Source organism: Terrapene carolina, unplaced genomic scaffold, assembly GCF_002925995.2.
Source record: "Terrapene carolina triunguis isolate 2854851 unplaced genomic scaffold, T_m_triunguis-2.0 Scaffold42, whole genome shotgun sequence".
Classification (NCBI taxonomy): Eukaryota; Metazoa; Chordata; order Testudines; family Emydidae; genus Terrapene; species Terrapene triunguis.
Window position 1 is genome coordinate 13530961 of NW_020664393.1, and position 21726 is coordinate 13552686.

A 21726-nucleotide genomic window follows, 5' to 3' on the forward strand; every position below is an offset into this window, starting at 1 on the left:
GACCCCGTGCACCGCACCTCCTCCCGCGCCCCAACCCCCTGCTGGCCACATGCCAACTAAACTGGGCTTTCGATGAACAACAGAAATGCCGGTTTATAGAGCTTTACGGTTGGTGAAGTGCCGGATAAAACAGCTTTTACTGTACATAAATCCTGTTTCATTGAATAGGGTGGTAACAAATGACAACATAGGCCACTCCCTTTTAGACAAACCTTAGGTAAGGCAACTATGCCCTGTGCCCAGCAGCAGCTGTCTTGTGTATTTCTGTTTCCTCTAGGCCTCACACAAGTCTCACTGCTTCACAAGCAGTTTTCTCTTTCTGCCCCCATCCCTGAGTTTTAGATCGACTGATTTTATACAGACCACAGAACAGCCATCTGATGAGGAAGAAAGGAAATTTTGGTCTTTTACTATCATTGGTTGAATTTGAGACAGCAACCTGGATATGAAAGTTCTGTAACACATTAGCAATCCCCTGATCCATCCAGTACTTTTAAAAAATACTAGTTACATCTTAGTTTTAAAATCATACCTATAGATTGACAACCATCATGAATACTGGTAAAGTGAGTTCTGTACCTGGTATAGCATGGTAAACATTTGTGTGTGTGTAATACTAGCAATCCAGATGTTTGGCAATGATACACTATTTATATGAAGGTACTGAGGAAATGACTTGCGTCTTTCAGTCTTTTATTCAGAAACTGGTGTTTGAACAAATCCACATATTACAGAAATCATAGTTATCAATGGAAATAACTTTGTTGCTTAACAGATTATTCGAGCATTGCAGTGAGTTACTCCGATTCTTGCTCTTTTCTCCCCCTACCTCTAGGCTTCCTTTTTCTTCAGGCTATTAAAAGACGAGGAACCCAATTCAGAGGGGAATCTAAGGTAATGTAACTTACACTCTCTACCAGCATGTAACTTACATCAATTTAGACTCTTACTCCCTTAGACTCATCTCTGATTTTGCCCAAATATTCTGACATTCTCCCAAAGTAATCTAATGTTCAACACCACCACTAACAGGCTTTCGTCTGTTCAAACAGAGAAAGAAGAAAAGCAGGGTGCTGAGAATCCGTGGCAACACTCACACCAGATTCAGTTCAGTAACAGCATCTGCAGAAGATTAAAGAGATGGTAAATATTTTGTCCTTTCTATCAAGAGTTTAACATGTTTTGCAAGATATTATATAAATATTATGTTGTGCCAAGTTATGCTATAAGCGTACAACAAATATAAATTGATTTTATGTTATGAAAGTGAACCCAAATTTTGTATATTGTTTATATATAGTAAGTGTCCTAGTTTACTGGCAACTGAAAATCTAGGATGCTTTAAATACATTTCAAAACTCTTTGGTACAATCTTTATCTTTCTACATAAGTATGGTATTGAGAACTGTTTCAAAATGTAGGTACTAATATTTTCTCAATATTATGAGATCCTCATTTCATTAGTTAGCCAGACAATACAAATATCAAATTAAATTATGCAAAAAATACTTTTTAAAATATAAGTTTAGGGTTTCATTTCTACTTCCAAGTTATATGCACAATCTTATTTCAACCTCAAATATATGTCCTCTATCTCCCTTAGATCCTTGTACATATTTGGGAGTTCTATAATTGATTTCAATGGGAGCTTAGCTCTTGTCTGCAGCCAACCAGCCAACCTCCCCTCCCTCTGTGAATGGTCATGTAATCAACTACAAATAAAGTATAGCTTTGCTGGACAATGCAGGGGAAGCTGGGCTGTGGCTCTGTCCTCTCCCCACCCAACCTTCTTTGGACAGTCTAACAAAACTATCTGCACTAGACTGCCCTAGTCCTCATGAGCCACCTGTACAGGGGATGAAAAGATCAGGGGGAAGGCTCCTTACAGCCTCCTCTCTCACACATCGATCCGCACAGGGCTCGGCACAAACTAGATCTTCATATGTAGATGCTTTTTTAAGTAAGAGAAGAAATGTTGCTATCCCCAATAACCTCAAAACCTCATCAAGGAGAAATCAATTCCTCATTATAGGTTCTGTGGAATCACTGGTAGTAAGTTAATAAGCTGCCAAACTGTAAAGATAAACTTCATTCCTTATGGGGTTCTCTATATCTCTTTTCTAGTAAGTTCGTGCTGCCGCAACAGAGGAAGCACAAAGTTGACCAATAAAACTTATTCTTAGAATTATGAAGGCTTCGCTGATCTTTTTTTTTTTTTCAGACTAGGGAAACTACAATTAACTGTGATTCATGTTGGCTTGTTTCCCCATAAGAATTAGAGGAGGACTTTTGCCGAATGGAAAAAGATAACACCAGTAGGGAAAGAAATATTTTTAAAGCATCCAAGAAGGTATTACAAATAATATAATAACCACCTCCCCAAAAGTACAAACTATGGCCCTGATCCTGCAATTTGTTACATTAGTGGGTTCTCTGCTAAAGAAGCGGTCTGCCCATACACAATTAATTTCAGGATTGGGACTTATAAAGATACTTGGCAGTATTCTTTATGGAGATATTCCAATTTCTGAGGTAAAATAATATATTAAAATACATTGGCCATTTTTTGTTCATTTTAACCTTTGTTTGAAGAAACCACTCTTATTAGGTTAAGAGACAGACAATTCATGCTAGATTTATGTACAATTATGTAAGGGAAAAAGAGAACTGCACCTTTGTTCTTTTTACCTTCCTTGTATTAGATATAGGTTTGAATACCTTACACCTCCTGACTCAGCAGTTGTCCCTAGAGATCAATTGGAGTACTTCTGTTAACATTATTTTAAACCTTAGGTCTAATTTTCCACTATCTTGTATGTGAAATGGGTCTAAAATGTCATTAAATAAGAATTCTCCATTCACACTAATGGTAATGTTTTATGCCCGCTTTGCACAGGTGCAAGTAACTACACAAACTGCAAGGCATAAAAGAATCAGACCCCTTATATTTTCACCCTTTACAACTCTTGCATGAAATTTCCAGTTGCTGGGATGCTTGAAATACACAATGAAAGTAACATATAAAAGGAGACATGAAGGTTCAGCACCTGTTAGGAACATGTGAGGATGTTGTTGGCATTTATTTACTTCTAGGCACTTTTAGCAATGCTCTATACCCACACTTGTAACTAGGATCTAGGGACTAGAAACCATATCTGCAGAGTCTGGGGCAACTGACATTCTCACTCGGGGGCTATGCAGAGTCACAACCAGGAACACTGTGGAGAGTATTTGCTGCAAGAAGTACTGCCCAAGAGACCCAGAGTGACAGTACCCTGCAGCTCTCTAATTGGCCAAGTGCCCCTGCTTAGCCCAGGAAGTTGTCTGGCCAACCACACAGATTTTGGCCTACTGCAACACCAGATTTCGCCTTGTCTCCTCATCTCTGATTCCAACCTGACTTTGACCCTGATTCTTGCCTTTTGATTCTAACCTGATATGGTTCCGGTCCCCGACCTGACTCTTGTTTAGGGTTACCATATTTCAGGTTCCCAGAAAGAGGACACTACCAGGTGGGGAAGGACTGGAGTGGGTATTTGGGGGGTGCTGGAGGGGTGTGGGTGTACTGAGGGAGTACCTGGAGGTTGCTGAAGGGGGTACCTGTGGCCTCATTCTTCAGGTAGGGGGCAGTGTCGCTCCCTGTCATGGTGGCAGAGTGGCTGGAGCAAGCCCAGGACACAGCAAGAGCTGTCAGTCAGTGCCTCCCTGCGGGAACCCCTCCCAGGGCTGGGAGCTGGATGGGCAGGATCCACCATCTGTGTCTGCAAGGGAATGGACCAATCAGCTGCGGATACAGGGGAGGGACCAATTGGGAAGTGGACCAATCAGGGCTCTTTCTGAGCTACAGCATCTGTTCTGCAAAAATCCAGGACATTTCCTATTATTTGAAAAATCCCCCAGGACAGAGGATGAAGGTGCAAAAAAAAAAAAAAAAAAAAAAGGGAGGGACCGAGGAATGTGCTGGCCGCTGCTTCCCGCAGCCCCCATTGGCCTGGAGCGGCAAACCGTGGCCAGTGGGAGCCGCAATTGGCCGAAGCTGCGGATGCAGCAGGTAAACAAACTGTTCCGGCCCGCCAGAGTGCTTACCCTGGCAGGCCACGTGCCAAAGGTTGTCAATCCCTGTCATAGAAAACCAGGACATAGACTAACCATACTCTTGTTAACAGGATCTGGCCTTGCTATTCCTCCAACTCCTGGCTGGTGACTCCTGTCCTTGGTGGGCAGACAACAGCCCATCTGTCACTGCTAGGCCTGACTGCCAGCAACCTGGTTCCTTATAACACTGCTGCAAACTAAAACTGAAAACAGCTTACTCAAGTTATTTAGATTTTTTAAAAAATCTTCAAAATGGCTGTAACATGGACCTAAATATGGTTCTGTCAGTTTGTTCAAGAGCTCTTGTAAAAAAATAAAAAAACATTCTCTAACTAAATTATTACAAAAATAAATCTGTTTATTTAGAAGTACGACAAGAAATAAGTTACTCCCATAGGCTCATTAGTCAGTGGTCAGAACTTTGAGAAGTGTACACTAGATAATAGATCTCTAAGTCCAAAACTGTCCTAAATTCTGATTGCTATAATACTAAGAGCCAGATTCCCTAGTGTACCAAAGCAGCACTCAACACATCTGGAAACAGGAGGGAGACGTGTGGCTTTCCAAAACTCTTCTCTGACCTCCTCATGAAAGTTGGAGCAGCCTCAGGAAGGCAGTCCATGGCTGGTAGTGTGATCTGGAGGAATGATCACAAAGTAGAGACTACGAAGATCTTGGCCGTGGGCAAGTTCCTTCATCTTTTGATCTTTTTTCCCATCTGTAAAATGAGGATAATGGTACATACCCACCTATCTCAGAGTCGCAGTAGATGTTATGGGGATTAAGTAGTTAAGAAACATAAGAATGGCCATACTGGGTCACACCAATGGTCCATCTAGCTTAGTATCCTGTCTTCTGACAGTGGCCAATGCCAGGTGCTTCTGAGACAATGAACAGAACAGGTAATCATCAAGTGATCCATCCCGTGTCGCTCATTCCCAGATTCTGGCAAACAGAAGCTAGGGACACTTCAGAGCATGGCTTTACATCCCTGCCCATCCTGGCTAATAGCCATTGATGGACCTATCCTCCATGAACTTATCTAGTTCTTTTTTGAATCTTGTTATAATCTTGGCCTTCACAACACCCTCTGGCAAAGAGTTCCACAGGTTTATTGTGTGTTGTGTGAAGCAATACTTCCTTTTGTTTGTTTTAAACCTGCTGCCTATTAATTTCATTTGATCCCAGTCTTGTGTTATGAGGAATAAATAATACTTGTTTTACTTTCTCCACTCCAGTCATGATTGTATAGACCTCTAACATATCAGCCCTTAGTCGTCTTTTTTCCAAGCTAAAAAGTCCCAGTCTTATTAATCTCTCCTCAGATGGAAGCTATTCCAAATCCCTAATAATTTTTGTTGCCTTTTCTGTACCTTTTCCAATTCCAATACATCTTTTTTGAGATGGGGCGACCACATCTGCACGCAGTATTCAGGATGTGGGTGTACCATGGATTTATATAGAGGCAATATGATATTTTCTGTCTTATTATCTATCCCTTTCCTAATGATTCCCACCATTGTTAGCTTTTTTGACTACCGCTGCATATTGAGTGGATGTTTTCAGAGAACTATCCACAATGACTCCAAGATCTTTTTTGAGTGGTAACAGCTAATTTATACCCCATCATTTTATATGTATAGTTGGGATTAAGTTTTCCAATATGCATTACTTTGCACTTAGCAACACCGAATTTCATCTGCCATTTTGTTGCCCAGTCGCCCAGTTTTGTGAGATCCCTTTGTAACTTTTTGCAATCTGCTTTGGACTTAACTATCTGGAGTAGTTTTGTATCATCAGCCAATTTTGCCACCTCACTGTTTACCCCTTTTTCCAGATCATTTATGAATATGTCGAACAGTAGTGGTCCCAGTACAGACTGCTGGGGGAAACCAGTATTTCTCTCTCACCATTCTGAAAACTGACTATTTATTCCTAGCCATAGTTTCCTATCTTTTAACCAGTTACTGATCCATGAGAGGACCTTCCCTCTTATCCCATGACAACTTACTTTGCTTAAGTGACTTTGGTGAGCAACCTTGTCAAAGGTTTGCTGAAAATCTAAATACACTATATCCACTGGATCACCCTTGTCAACATACTTGTTGATCCCCTCAAATAATTCTAGATTGGTGAAGCATGATTTCCCTTTACAAAAACCATGTTGACTCTTCCCCAACAAATTATGTTCATCTATGTGTCCAATAATTCTGTCCTTTACTATAGTTTCAACCAATTTGCCCGGTACTGAAGTTAGGCTTACCGGTCTGTAATTACTGGGATCTCCTCTGGAGCCCTTTTTTAAAATGGTATCACATTAGCTGTACGAGTCATCTGGTACAGAAGCTGATTTAAATGATAGATTACATACCAGTTAGTAGTTAATTCATATACACAACTTTGAATATACTGTGTTATATAAAAGATATTGTTCTTGCTTTTCGGAGACTACTGAAGTTGAAATATGCTCTCCTGTATTTAAAGAAACACAGTGGAAGATTAACATGCAGGTGATTAATAAATTTCATCCTGAACAAATTTTCCCTAAGGGTGTCTCTGTCCTTGTCCTCACAACCTTTAATCTTCAGGTTATTTTTACCTTTGCAAAAATCACCATATAGCTTCCTCAAAAAATTATCCAATGGTCCTTTTTATGGTGGACTGGATGGCATGCTGTCCCACAGGTGGAGTCATCATAGATGTGACAAAGTCAGAATTTATATCCATAAGTATGCTGGGGAATTGTTGGGAAGATGGCACAAATAGTTCAGAGTAAGGGGACCTCAACCGCCCCTCCCCCTCCCCCTCTGACTGCTATGGAATAACCTCATATTTTCCTTTCTGTAACTCCCAAACCAATCACTTTCTTTTCCCTTGCCCCAAAATCCTTTCATATTTTAAAAATATATTAAGTAAAATGAATATGTACCTTTGAAATTACACATTTCCTATAATTATATATGGCAACTATTTATATTCAGGTTTCCTCAAGTAGAAAACTTTATGGGCTGGGCCCTATATATATGTATAAATTGAACTGTCTTGATCATAATGTGTGCAGATGTTCCAGCGGGTGCTGATAGGTGGCTGCTTGCTTCTTGCTAGGTCCCACTAATTGGTGTTTGCTCCAAATGTTTTCAGTTTTTACATGTTACCAGTCAAAAGCATGGTAATAGATATTGGCTCAGAAATCAGTTTTAGAGCAATGACACCCAACTTCATATATTCTACCATAATTTCTTAGGTCTCAGTCCTGTAAACTGCTATGGCCACAAAGAGCCCAGTGCAGTCAGTGCTGTACCTTTCCCTCTGAGGATGATTTTAGGGGTCTCAAAATATGCCTCACAGAAGTCCAGATCTACCTAGGAATTAACTAAAACTGAATCTCAGCAAGATTAAAATTATGTTGATTGGTTTGTGTAGAAAATATGAGAGAAGTATTTCACTAGGCCTCTCATAGTATCACTTCAGGTGACTCATGCAGGTCACAGTCTAGACACTGATCAGAACTGATATTACACAGGATTTGCAGGTAGTCACAGCTGCTTATGATCATCTTCAGAATATTAAACTATCTGTTTCTCTTATACACTAATACAATGACTGTGGTGTATGCCTTTGTAACACTTGTGTTGGACTACTACAGTATACTGTAGGCTATAAAAGTAGGTTGATTAGATGCTACAGCAGAATATGGCAACTTGATTATTTGGAGGAACAGGACGGAGTGAGAGGAGAGTGCCAAGAAGCTTCTTATTCACATCACTTGCCTATTTGGACCCAGAATGTGTTCAAATATTGGCTTTAAATTTTAAAAATGGATTGGGACCCAGCTGTCTCACAGAGCTTCTGGCTCCCAGCATATCATTTCAACAGCTAAACTGCACAGGGATGGGGCTGATGGATGGATTTTTTGGCCATGCAAGAGGGCATATTGTATTTTTGCTGCTGCAATCCCAAGACTATAGGATATCTTCATGTTCCACCTAAACAGGCAGAACTGCAGATGTAGCAGCACCTTTTAATTCAGATTTAAAAATCTTATGTTTTAAAATATTTTATATGGTGCTGTGATATAAATATGATTGTATATTGCTTTTATTTAGTTGTTTTAAGTTGTGCAATGTGCTGGTGCTTTTGCAGATAAGCAATAAATAAAATTAAGAATAAAAACTTGCTTCCTCACTTATTAAAGCTCTCTTTTCATCACCTGTTCAAAACAGAATAGGTTATCGGTCTCTTTTCTAACATGTCTGACCTCAAAGCAATTGGGCAACTGCTTGTTTCTACACCTTTGCATTACATTTCTTCACATGATTTTCAGTTGTCCATTTGTGCTAGTCACTTACATATGAAATGAACATGCTTGTTCACATTCAAAAAAGGACTGATCAGTTAAATGGATAACAAGTATAGCCAGTTATAATAGTAAAGATGTTTTAATTTTTTTTTTTTTAGAATGTAGACTCCCAAGCTTCGCTGCACAAGCCAATCTACAGTAGGGGTCAGGAGGAAACTTCCCTGCGGGCAAGTTGTCCCATAACTGCAGGCTCTCCGGTACCTTCCTCTCAAGTATCAAATGGCCACTGTTGGACACTAGATATTGGTCTAAATGGTCACTGGCCTGATCCCACATGGTAATTTCTATGATCTCTCCTTCACAACTTAGAATTAGCAACAGCAGTTCAGAAGGAAAAGAGACACATGCTTGGCATGCTACCAAATTCAAGCAGAGGGGAAGCAAACCATGACATTTATTATGCAACTGCCACACTGAGACCCAAGAGAGGCACATCCAGTCATTGGTGCATTTACTCATCTTCGTGAGTTCAAATCAGGGAGGGCCTTATGACCCCCGGGGCCACTAAGCAGCAAGATAAAACAGGCCCAGGAGGGCCTTTGAGCCGCTCGCTTGATGCTCAATGAATCCCGCTTTGACGAGATTTGGGAAGCCACGCCGGGGCTGCTAGAGACACGCAGGGTCCCGACAGTTCACCCTGTTGCAAACCTCCCTAACGTTATCACTGATCTCGCAGGGTTTGGGGCTTCCCTGGGCGCTCGGCCCCGGAGTCAGGTCACCCCACCAGAGTCCCGCCTGCTCCCAAGAGCTCCCGCCTCACCTCGGGGCAGAGAAAACCAGGAGCACGTGACCCAGCCCCAACGGCAAATAACGGGACGTGTTGGGGCCGGGGCAGGTCGCTGAGCTCTGCGAGGGGTGGGGGCAAGAGCCTCACACGCCCCGCCCGCTGCTCCGGCTCAGAACGAAAACAGAGAGCAAGCTTGAGCGGCCCCACGTCATCACTGGCGTGGGCAACCAATCAACGGGCTACCCCTCCCTAAGGGCCCGATGGCCCCTGAGCCACGGGAACGCGGCTGCCCCTCCTTGAGTAGAGCTCCCGCCTGTCCTGGGGTGAGCCGGGGTTGTTCCTCGTCGGCTTCCGTCGCGCCCCTCTTTCCATCGGCAGCAGGGTTCTCTGTGAGAGCGGGCGGCGGGTCGCGCCCACCCGGATAGAGAGCCCCGCCCACGCCACCTAAACAACAGTCGAGTGCCCCCCCCCCCCCGCGTTCTGGCCACGCCCTTTGGGTCCCCCCTTCCCACCACGCAGAACGTACTGGTATCATGTCATGGCTCCGCCCACCACGCTCTCCCCTCCCCACGCTGCTAGAGCGTGATCACTCGTGTCCCGCGGCGCCTTCTGCCCTGTGGGAGCCCCGCCTTCGCCCTGCGGCTGACTCGCCCCTGCTGCCCGGGACGCTCGTGTGGCTGGTGTCAGCGCGCGGCGCAGGCCGCTCCGCCCTGCGGACGGGTACGGTGACTTCTCTTCTCAGGCAGGGGCGGAGGGCTCGGGCGCGGCCTGCTCGGCTGCCGGTCCCGGCCGTTGTGTGTCTGTTCGGGGCCCTGCCCTCCCTGTGCCCGGGCCTCGTAGTCAGTGCCACGCTCGGCCTTTGCCAGCCGGGACCCCGCGCCCCCTGGCTTAGCCCTGCCCCGCCCGGCCCACTGACACCACCACGACTCCGTCCTAAGGTTGCCTGCGATGGGCCCGGCCTGGCCCTCCGCTTTGCCAGCGATGAGTCCCGTATCTTCAGCCTGGCTGTGCCCCTTGCTCCGGAACAGGCCCTGCCACGCTGACCCCTGCCCGAGGTCCATCAGTGATGGGTCCACCCTCACACCATGCACTGGCTATCTCAGCTGCCAAACCCGCCTACTCCCAGTGCCAAACTCCTACCCGCCCCCCACACCCCTGCTCCTTCCAGCTGTCCAACCCACCTAGCTCTCTTCCCTGCCCCTTCCTTCCAGCTGCTGAACTAGGGTTGCCAACTTTGGTTGGATGAATTCCTGGCGATTTCATCACATGACATAATCTTTAATTAAAAATTAATCTTTAGTTCCTGGAGATTTGGCAACCCTGCCTGTCCCTCCCAGTGCCAAACTCCAAACTCTTACCCTGCCTCCTGGGTCCTTCCAGTTGTCAAATCCACCTCCCCCACCCCAAGTGTTGAACACCTTCTCCTCCCGCTCCTTCAAGCCACCAAAACCATCTGCCCTTCCCAGTACTAAACATCTACTCCCCGAGGCTCTTTCCAGCTGCCAAACCCAGCTGCCCCTCCCACTCCCCTACTGCTGAACATCTATCCCACCCTGGCTCTTTCCAGTCACCAAACATTTCCAGTCACTGCACATCCCAGTGCTGAACACCTGCCTACCCACCCAAGTTCTTTTCATCTGCCAAATCCATCTGTACCTACCATTGCTGAACCCGGACCTACCCAAGCTCTATCCGCCTGCCATATTTACCCACACACACCAGTGACAGTGCTTATCTCAATAACGCCATCTTTTTCTTAGGGAAAGCTAATCCTTGCATTACCAGTACAGTACATAGTCAAACCTAATGTGCTTTCTTCTCCTGATGTGATGCATCATTTTAGCAGGCATGTGTATGTTTCATGCTGTTAATGAAAGTAGATCACCGTTCCATAACAGACTCCATGGAGAACTAACATATGGCAAAATGCACATTGTGTTACTAGTGTTCCAGTGAATGCTAGAATTTCATAGATCTTCACACAACAGCTGTGGGCAGTAGCAAAATGGTTAACTTGATTGCTCAGAGTTTTGTTTTTGTTTTTTATATATATTACATTGATGCCCAGAGGCCCCAGCTGGACCCACACTGTTCAGGGATACAAACAGGCAGTGAAAGACAGTCTCTGCTCCAAAGAGCTTGTAAGCTAAGATGGGACAAGGGGGTATGGAACACAGCAGAGGGAGGGGAGGTTAGGCGGAAGATGAGTTTGACGGTAAAAGGGATACAAGATTGTACATATTCTTAGCAATGTGTAGAACTTGGAAGCTTCACATTTTTAATGGCTGTAAAAAGACTGTAGGGCTTCCAGATTTTTATGTCATGGCCCCCCTTACCCGTAATGGAATCTATCCGTGTCCCTGCCCCCCGCTCAGGGGCTGTGGCCGGGAATTGGGCTGTGGTCGAGGCCAGACCTGCAGCTGGGGCTGCTTCCAGAGTCAGGCCTGGGAGTGGAGCTGTGTTGGGGCCGAGACAGGAACTGGGGGTGGGGCTGGGTGGCACTCCCTCCCCGTCCCCCGTGGGGGCTAGCCCGGGCCCTGCCATGCCCCTCCAAGCTTTCCTCGGTGCCTCCCTAAGGGGCATGCCCCACAGTTTGGGGAGCACTGCTGTATATTTTGAAGTATTTGCTTTTTGCTAATGTAATTAATATAAAAAAGGATTTATCCAGTGTAGGTGGTTAGTTGACTGTGTATAGGTTTTTAAAAATAGCTAAGTCACTTTTATATAGTTGTGTACTTCACTTTATGTGAATTATTATTTCTTATTTAAAGGTCTGTTGGTCTACATGTTGCTGAATGGACAGTTCCCAAGAGCAGGGAGTCTGCCCCTGAGAGCTAACAATCCATGAACCGAGCAAATACAATGCTACTGAGCAACAGGTAAAAATATCCAAAACATTAATTCACAAACTAACTATTAAAGAAAAGCAATGCAATAACTGGAAGAAAAGGTGAGGACATAATTGTGCTAGGGTTACTAGTTAAAAGAAGTATTGAACCAGATGTGGTGAGATTTGTGTGTGTGTGTGTGTGTGACCGTGTCCGTGACCGAGAGGGAGATTTTGGTTTGCAGTGACTGGGAGGATATTCAAAAATGAAGGGTGGTGGTGTATAGGTAGCCTTTTAGGTCTTGTTGAGGATAGCCTAAAAAGCTTTTATCCTAGTGTAGACAGGGCAAGTCGTATTTTAACACATTAGGTGGTTGAGGTAAACATTAGGAAACAGGCTTGGGTTCACCTTGACCAGATAACACATGTTAAAATACAACTTGTCCTATCTATACTTGAGTGTTAAAACATATTTATTTTTATTTGAATTTATTTATTTAATGTCAACTCTCGCCTTAATGGGAGGAGAGAGTCAACCAATACAGAGGTTTGAAAAGAGGGATGTGATAGAAGTTATACATTCTGAACAGTTTGACACTACAAATAGTAACCCACACACTTCTGAATAGTTCTTGTTATGTTACATTTAGGATTTTAAATAGTTAAGATTGTCATAATATTGAATGTTAAAATAGTTTTTAGGATGTGTGAAACAGCTGTCTTTTTATGCCAGAACACTGTATATGAAATTACACAAATGATGTCTGACTTTGAAGTATTTAGTATGAATCTGTTATACACAGTTTTTTATTTCAATATGTTACATTTAGATGTTCCTGGAATCTGTAATTAACATTAGGTGATGCTAATCTGTGGTAGGAATTTAGTATGGAAGGATTTAGTGTCCCCTCTGAGCATCCATGTGTAATGATAATTAACAGATTTCCCCTTTGCCATCTTTTATCTAAGGTGTACATATTAAGTTCCATTAATCTTTCTTCATAGGTCATGCCCTCCATTCCTTTTGTCATCTATATATTCCTTGTAATTTATCAGTGTTGGTAGGGGTTTTTTATAGCGAGCAGAACAAAACCCTGCATAGTACTCCCAAGTGTGGTATTAGCAAGGCTTGTGTAAAGAGGAGTTATTACTTCTCTGGCCTTAAAAAAAAAAAAAAAATGTTTCCCCCCCCTACATGTACATACTAGTATATATAGTATTCACTTTTCTTGCGATAGCATCATCCCTCAAGCTCATGTCTAGGAAATACACTGTAGGGAGCAATCCTGCCCTGGCATGGGGATGAACTAGATGACCTCATATCTTTTCAGACTCTAATTTCTATGATTTGTTGTATGCTGTCACTCCAGATCCTTCACTTTACTGCTCTCAAAGCAACAATATTCAATTTTTTTCTTTTGCGTGGTGTTCTGATGGGTCAGTGACTCATGTTGCACTCATATGACCTATTTTCCCCTTGTACATCAAAAATGATTTGGAGGACTGGTAAACTGACTTTGAAAGATTAAGTGAATTAAATAGATAAATTGGTCACTGATATGGGAGATCGGTCAGAGGCCAGAAAATGACTGTGTATATGTAAACCCCAAAGAAGGAGCTAAAATAGTCCAAGGGAGTGTAACTAAACATAATCTTACCTGGTGTGAAGACTGGATGAAAATTATTATCATGCAGCAGTGACTTATTTTCTCTTGAATGCTGTGTGTATAAAGTTTCTGGAGTACATCTATTCTGTCTGACTACGGGAAATAATAAATTCCAGATTGAAATGGCATTCCCTGCAGAGAATTCTGACCTTACTATCTCGCTTATACAGAATGATTTTATAACAACAATTAATTGTTCAAATTACTTAATATTAACACAAACGTTTAGAAAATAAAGGATTTTGCATAGAAATTGTATTTCACATACTGTTTGACTAGTAAAGATTAGGAGAACCAATAAAATCAATAGATTGTAACATGTTACCTCCGTCAACCTGAGTGGTTAACCAAAAATTTGGGGTCTTGCAGTTTGTTCCGGTTAGGAGGAGAAATGGGTGATGAAGTCAAGTATTTCTTTGATGCAACTCTGTCTACTTACAAAGAATGTGCAAAGATCTTGTTTCCCTGAGTACAGTAGGAATCGAAACTTCGTATTGTGTTTTGCTTACAGTTCTAAGCTTCTTTCAGCCAGCACTGAGCTGAGAGAGCTTTCTCTCTTGTTTTTTTCTAAGGGCCATGCTCCCAGTGCTTTTGCAGTGTTCTTGGCTTTCTGCTCCTTCTCTGATGTTTGTCTGTCTGTCACAGACATACAAATCCGCACAAAACAATAACCAGCAAAACCCCTCAATGCATACACAACTTGCCTGTGCCTTTGTTTTGGGTGGTGACATGTACCTGTGTTTTTGGTGGAGGTTGCTATTGTTTGTTATCTTGTTCCATAAAGATGCTTAATGGCTGCTTACAACTGTCTTTAACTGAAGGGCAGTGATTATGCCTAACCAATAACAATATTTTGCAATAATACAGCATCTTTCATTTGGGGATTTCAAAATACTTTACAAGGGGAATTGACTCTCAAGCATCTACAGTAGAATCTCAGTTACAAACACCTCAGGAATGGAAGTTGTTTGTAACTCTGAACAAAACATTATGGTTGTTCTTTCAAAAGTTTACAACTGAACATTGACTTAATACAGCTTTGAAACGTTACTATGCAGAAGAAAAATGCTGCTTTTAACCATCTTAATTTAAATGAAACAAGCACAGAAACAATTTCCTTATCTTGTAAAATCTTTTTTTAAACTTTCCCTTTTTTTTTAGTAGTTTACCTTTAACACATTACTGTACTGTATTTTCCTTTTTTTGTCTCTGCTGCTGCCTGATTGCGTACTTCTGGTTCTAGATGAGGTGTGTGGTTGGCCGATCAGTTTGTAACTCTGAAGTTCTACTGTATTCTAATCCAGGAGTCTTGACATCAGTTTCTTGCTCTAACCACTAACTAACGCTTTATCTCCACAGAAGCATAGAACCTCCCCATTAACAGAGTCTTTCTCTTAAGGTTCTATTCCAAAATTTTAAAATGCATATTTCACTAATGTTTTCAGGGTTGCCGTAGGCAATCTACGAGAAGGACTTTATAGGGCACATGCTCTACATTGCTATTGTATCTGATATTACTAAATTCTGTATTTTTGCTGTATCCTCTACAGTGTTTCCAGTGTCTTTCTAATCTGGTGTTATAGGAGAGGGCTACAAAATTGGTTCCAAGTAGGCAATGACAAGTTAGGACAAAGGCAGTAGGACAAAGTAAAAGCTGACACATAGGCTGGGATGGATTTACACAGAATCTTAAAAGTGGGAATGAAACTTACTGTCGAGAGCAAGAGGAAGCCAATTGTAGGAACTGAAGAGAAGTGTGTTGTTTCAAAGCAGTGGAAGGGGAAGATGTATTTTAGCAGCAGTATTTTATACAGGCTGGGCTCGGGCAAGAGGAGATGCTGGCAGGCCAAAGATGAGGAGACTGTTAATATTTGAAATGACAGATGACATGTGTGAGCAAGGATTTGGAATGGAGAAAAAGTTTAAGGAAAAAACAGACAGGATTTGGTGACCACCTGAATGCAGGGTGGGGAAAGGAGTTAGAAGTCTAATATGAAATTGAGGTTGCAAATCTGGATGATGTGAAGGATGGTGAAAGAATTTTGAAGAAAGGATACCCAAAGGGTACCCATAGGGATGGTTTAGGAGAAACATATGGAATTCACTGACTTAAGGGGTATCAGGCAGGACAGTTGCCCAGGGCTCCATGCTACAGGGGTCTGCGCAAAGCTAAGTTGCTCAGGCTTCGGCTTCAGCCCCAGGTGGCAGGGCTGGGAGCCCCGGGCTTCAGCCCAACATAGCAGGGCTTCAGTTTTCTGGCCTGGGCCCCAGCAAGTCTAACACTGACCCTGCTTGGCGGCCCCCCTGAAACCTGCTCGCGGCCCTCAGCGGGCCCCGTCCCCCACAGTTGAGAACCGCTGTTGCACATGACGCATTTTCTCTGGGGAGTTGTCTTTCCCATTAGTGATCACTTTTGTTAAATCATCCTATTTCATGGGGTTGATAGCACCCTTGAATAATTGCCTGACAGCCCTGTTTTTGGTTGTTTTTTGATGGTCCAAATGAATAAATCTGTCAGCAGCCACTCAGACTGCTTCAGTAGGAAGATGTGATGATGTACAGGCATGACAAACTGAAAACTTATGCAGATTAAACTGACATTTTATAAATAAAGATAAGTAGTCAGAAAAGTTTATTTTAAGAAGTTAACTTTTACTCAATAGATCTGTTCTCATTGTATATTCTGAATCACACAGTTTCTTCTGTTGATAATACTTACTGCTTTTTACTCCTGTTAGCTTTCCAGAGCTAATACAGTAATGGGTAAATGGTTAGATTGTTTCTAGCTTACACATTAACAGAATTGTTAATTAAGTTCCACTTGCAGAATCTTTATTGGGGATTAGCCAGAAAGAACACGGGTTAACATTCAGATCATGGACTCAATTTGCAAAGTTGGCAGTTTAAAAAAAAGTGTCTTTGTACTTAAACTGAAGTGGGCATAATTGAGGGAGGGAAGGTACCGTAATATACCATTTTACAAATAATTTTTCATAGCATACCACATTTTAAGGGGTTATTGCCTGATAATCAACCAATCGGGCTCTAGTGCTTGTGGCCCCCAGTTAATCAATCAGGCTTCTGTGCACCTGGCCCCCATCATTCTGATTACTTTTGCCTCCAGCCTCCATCAGTCATACACAGGCTCTCCATTATAATACAAATAATGTCTACAGTTGACCCTATATCCAACATTTGCCCCAGATCTCTTACGGTTTGTCTCTTTACTAAGTCTGATGTATCTCTTTTAAAAGATACCAGTCAACAACAAAAAGTAGGACTGAGAAGGAAAATTTTCAACCAGAGCCTAGATTCAAAGGCTTTTATTCAAAAATTTAAAGTTTATTAAGAGAAACAAAGCAAAAACGACATTGAAAATTCAGAGGACATAAAAGCTTAACCTGTGTGAAATTTGGCCACCAAGTTCTAGAGAAAAATCAGGAATTTATTTTAAGCGCATTTTAGAATAAACCCCTACCTATCGTGCTTCCAAAAATATTCTCTTTGGGTCCTTATATCGTACTACTTTTATCTCCTTTAAAAATGTAAATTATTCAACTGATTTTTGATAGGGGAATGAAAGCTGTGGCACGTTTCTGGAGACGTTATAGCCAAACGTCTACCAGAACACACATACTGTCAATGTTACAAATACAGTCACAACTATGGTTTTGCAATCTGTTTGTAACCTCTTATATAAAAGATTAGCTCAATCTTTCTTTCTTTTTGGTACCGTATATACTCGTTCATAAGGTGAATTTTTTTGGTAAAAAAAATGAAGCATTAAAGAGCGGGGGTCGGCTTATCAACGGGTCTACACCAAAATTTGACGATTTTAAGCTCTATTGAATTGAATATCTAATAAACTCCAGGTAGTTTTGTTTACCTGGAGCGTTCGCAGGCACAGAGCCCCTCAGCTCCCAGTGGCTGTGGTTCGCTGTTCTCAGCCATTGGGAGTTGCGGGAAGTGGTGGCCAGCATGTCTCTCGGCCCACGTCGCTTCCCACAGCTCCCATTGGCTGGGAGCACAAACCGCGGCCACTGGGAGCTGAGGGGCTCCATGCCTGTGAATGCTCCAGGTAAACAAAACGTCCCGACTTGCCAGCAGTTTATCCTGATGGACTGGGAGCCAAAGTTTGCCAACTCCTGAAATACAGGGTCAGCTTATGAAAGCATCATACAGTTTTTGCCATTTTTGCCTATCCATCTTGGGGGGTCGGCTTATAAATGAATGGGTTAATGAACGAGTATATACGGTATGTCCACTCTGCAGTCTTTCTGTGGCTGAACCGTTTGCATGCTATACCCACCATGCTACCTAATTTTGTTTATATCAGTTATTTCTGGGAAAATCTCGACAGTTATTCCATACCGCCGAGTGACCAGATAGCGCACACATTGATGAGCATGGATCCACCAGCGTCTGGTAAATTCACTCTTGGGTGTCCTACTGCACAGAGAGCAGGACGGAAAGAGGAGCAGTCAGATTTTTTTGTGGATGTTTTTCTAAGAGAGATGCTCTAGGGTTATTTTGGGGAAGTTTTGTGGCCCATTGTAGAGAAGATCTAGATCAGTGGTTTTTAAACTGTGGGTCGCGGAATGTAAGGCACTGGGTTGTGGCAGCTCTGGTCAGCACCGCCGACCGGGCCATTAAAAGTCCTGTCGGCAGTGCTGCCCGGCTAAGGCAGGCTAGTCCCTACCTGTTCCAACACCGTGCTGTGCCCCAGAAGCAGCCAGCAGCAGTTCCGGATCCGGGGGGGGGAGGGGCGCGGGGCTCCGCGTGCTGCCTCCTCCCGAGCACCGGCTCCACACGTCCATTGGCTGGTTCCCGGCCAATGAGAGTTGGGGGGGGGGGCGTGCTTGTGGGTGAGAGCCGCGTGGAGCCGCTTGTGCGTCTCCGCCTAGGAGCCCGACCTGCTGCTGGCCACTTCTGGGGTGCAGCACGGTCTGCGGTGCCAGGACAGGCGGGAAGCCTGCCTCTGCACCCCGACTGTGCCGCTGACTGGGAGGTGCTGGAGGTAAGCCTGTGCCCCAACCCCCTGCTCCAGCCCTGAGCCCCCCCAAACCCAGAGCCCCCTCCTGCACCCCAATCCCCTCATCCCTGGCCCCATCCCAGAGCCCTGACCCCCCTCCCGCACTCCACCCCCTTGCCCCAGCCCAGAGCCCCCTCCCAGACCCTGAACCCCTCATTCCTGTCCCCACAGCCCTCACCCCTGCACCCCAACCCTCTGCCCCAGCCCTGAGCTCCTCCCACATCCCAAACCCCTCATCCCCAGCTCCATTGGGTCGCGGGCATCAACAATTTTCTTCAACTGGGTCGCCATAAGTTACTGATCTAGATTATCATAATGGTCCCTTCTGGTCTTGAAATCTATGAAATCAGTTACACAGCCATGATTACAAAACTGTTTTGAAAAAGAAATAAAACTTTATATATATGCATATGAGTGACCCATTGATCAGCCTCAAATGCAAGTTCACTTACATATATTATAATTTGCTAGTGTAATGTAATTTAATAGGAAAATTGTGTATACAACATTATCATGAAGTAGTAATTATAAATACTTAACAAAACATTCTGTTTGATAAATGGGAATTATTACCAATAAGTACATTTAAAAATTCTTTAAAAAAAAAAATCTAGGTACAGAAATTGAGATAACAAATGCATATAAAAACCCAACAGTCCATTGAAAAGTTGATGTGATGAAATACTAATTTTTTTTATAAGTGATAAGGATGTTTGTTTACTATTGGCATTGTAAAAACATAGTTAACTGTTAATTTGCTTGGGGTTTTGTAAATTTCATAAATAGTAAAGTACTTTGGTGCTTAGCAACCAAAATTTGTTGGGTGAAGCAAAGATTCTTTTGTAATTTTGGTATGCTCATTTATTTTTGTACTTGTCTAAAAAAGAAAATATATAAAAATATTTAATTGAATCCAAACTGAAGACATTATCTTTTATCTGAGGTTTACTGACTGGCGCACAAAAGAAACTGCACTCTAAGGCCTTGGCTACACTTGCGATTTACAGTGCAATAAAGCTGCCCAGAGCGCTGTACCTCACTCCCCGTCCACACTGGCAAGGCATGTACAGCGCTGTATCTCCCTGGCCACAGCGCTGCAGGTACTCCACCTCCCCGAGAGGAATAAGAGATGCAGTGCAGTGGCTACAACTCCCCGGTGTCAGTGTGAACTAGGCGTTAACTTGCTGCGCTGTGATAATCCCCTTATCAAGTGGCCACTCTTCTCATTGTTGTGATCAGCTCCAGGAATGCGGAAGTGCCGTTTCAAAGCTCCGTACCAGAGAGAAAAAGCAAACATTTTGCTGTTTGCTTTGAGTGAGTGAATGAGAAGCAGGGGGGGTCGGAACTTGCAAGGCAGGGTGCTGACACACTCTCAGCATCCCAAAAAGCACACTCTCTCCCCCCACACTCCCTGTCACACTCCACCAACCCCCCCCTTTTGAAAAGCACGTTGCAGCCACATGAATGCTGGGATAGCTGCCCATAATGCACCGCTCCCAATGCAGCTGCAAACGCAGCAAATGTGGCCATGCTAGCGCGCTGGCAGCTGTCAGTGTGGACAGACTGCAGCGCTTTCCCTACTCAGCTGTACGAAGGCGGGTTTAACTCACAGCGCTGTACAGCTGCACGTGTAGCCATACCCTAAGAGGCAAAGACAGTTGGAGATACTGACTTTTGTCCAAGGTCTTGGGCATGGGGGATGTGGTGTGACTGCAGCTACCCTCTCCAAACAATGCCATATGACTGACTGAGGGGGGTTGTAAACGCACAGAAAACCAACTGATATAGAAGGCATGTGAACAGTTTGTAATGTGAATGTTGCTGCATTGTGCTAGAGCATGAGAACCAGAAAATTAAACTAGCTATAAGACATGTTGGATCAGGAGACAGCAGAAAAGAATTCAAAAGAAAAGTGTGTTTTTATGTAGTCCTAGTCTTCAGTTAAACTTTTAAGCCATCCCAGTTGAAAAAGAGAGAACAACAACGTGTTGCTTCCTTTCCATGTCTCTTCCAAAACCTTTTTGTTTGGCTTTGGCTTCCCTACAGAGCTCAGGGCTGAGCCAAGACAACTTCTTATGTGTTCCCCGCTGTGGTAGGTGCCAAATGTAGTTCAAGTTGCGATACCCCAAGCTGGTATAAAATCTGATTTTAAGGACAGAAACTAGACAAAAAAATTGTAGGAGGAAGAAGAAAGAAAAAGAGTGAACACAATGAGGAGTCCTTGTCGCACCTTAGAGACTAACAAATTTATTTGGGCATAAGCTTTCGTGGGCTAGAACCCACTTCATCAAATGAATGAAGTGAAAAATACAGGAGCAGGTATAAATACATGAAAGGATGGGGGTTGCTTTACCAAGTGTGAGGTCAGTCTAACGAGATAAATCAATTAACAGCAGGATACTAAGGGAGGAAAAATAACTTTGGAAGTGGTAAGAGAGTGGCCCATTACAGACAGCTGACAAGAAGGTGTGAGTAACAGTAGGGAGAAATTAGTATTGGGGAAATTAAGTTTAGGTTTTGTAATGACCCAACCACTCCCAGTCTTTATTCAGGCCTATTCTGATGGTATCCAGTTTGCAAATTAATTAAAGTTCTGCAGCTTCACCTTGGAGTGAAGAGTGAACAGTTCATCAACACATGTTTTCTCACTGCCAAATATAGGAGCAGAGGCTGCAGCCTGCCTTTATCTTACAAAACCTGCACTGTCAATTGCTAAAGGGGGCTCAGTGAATGCTACCCATATATGTATGGATGTTGTTTTTTTGGGTTGTTTTGGTGGTTTGTTTTTGAGGTGGGAGAGAAGTGAGTTACTCCAGAAAAACACAGTATTGTCCCAACTGCGACCTATTTCAAATGGTAAATGTGCAGTTGGCCTGCTAGAACAGCAGAGGCATTAGGTTAATGATTTGTTAATGTTTGTCCTGAAGTAGAAATGCAGCCACTGTCTGCCCCAGTGATTAATAGAGTACACGCCCAGTAAATGTCTGCTGCAGAAACACTTAATCTATTTTAGGAGAT

General features: G+C 43.3%; 1 protein-coding gene across 1 annotated transcript in view; it reads left to right on the forward strand.

The window, feature by feature from the left end:
- The first annotated feature begins 9764 nt into the window (after positions 1–9764).
- FBXL4 (F-box and leucine rich repeat protein 4) overlaps positions 9765–21726 on the forward strand; it is an 81146-nt gene continuing 69184 nt past the window's right edge. The window contains exons 1-2 of the mRNA XM_026654082.1: positions 9765–9902; positions 11954–12061. The gene's annotated coding sequence lies outside the window, so the exon portion shown is untranslated. The remainder of the gene's footprint in view (positions 9903–11953; positions 12062–21726) is intronic.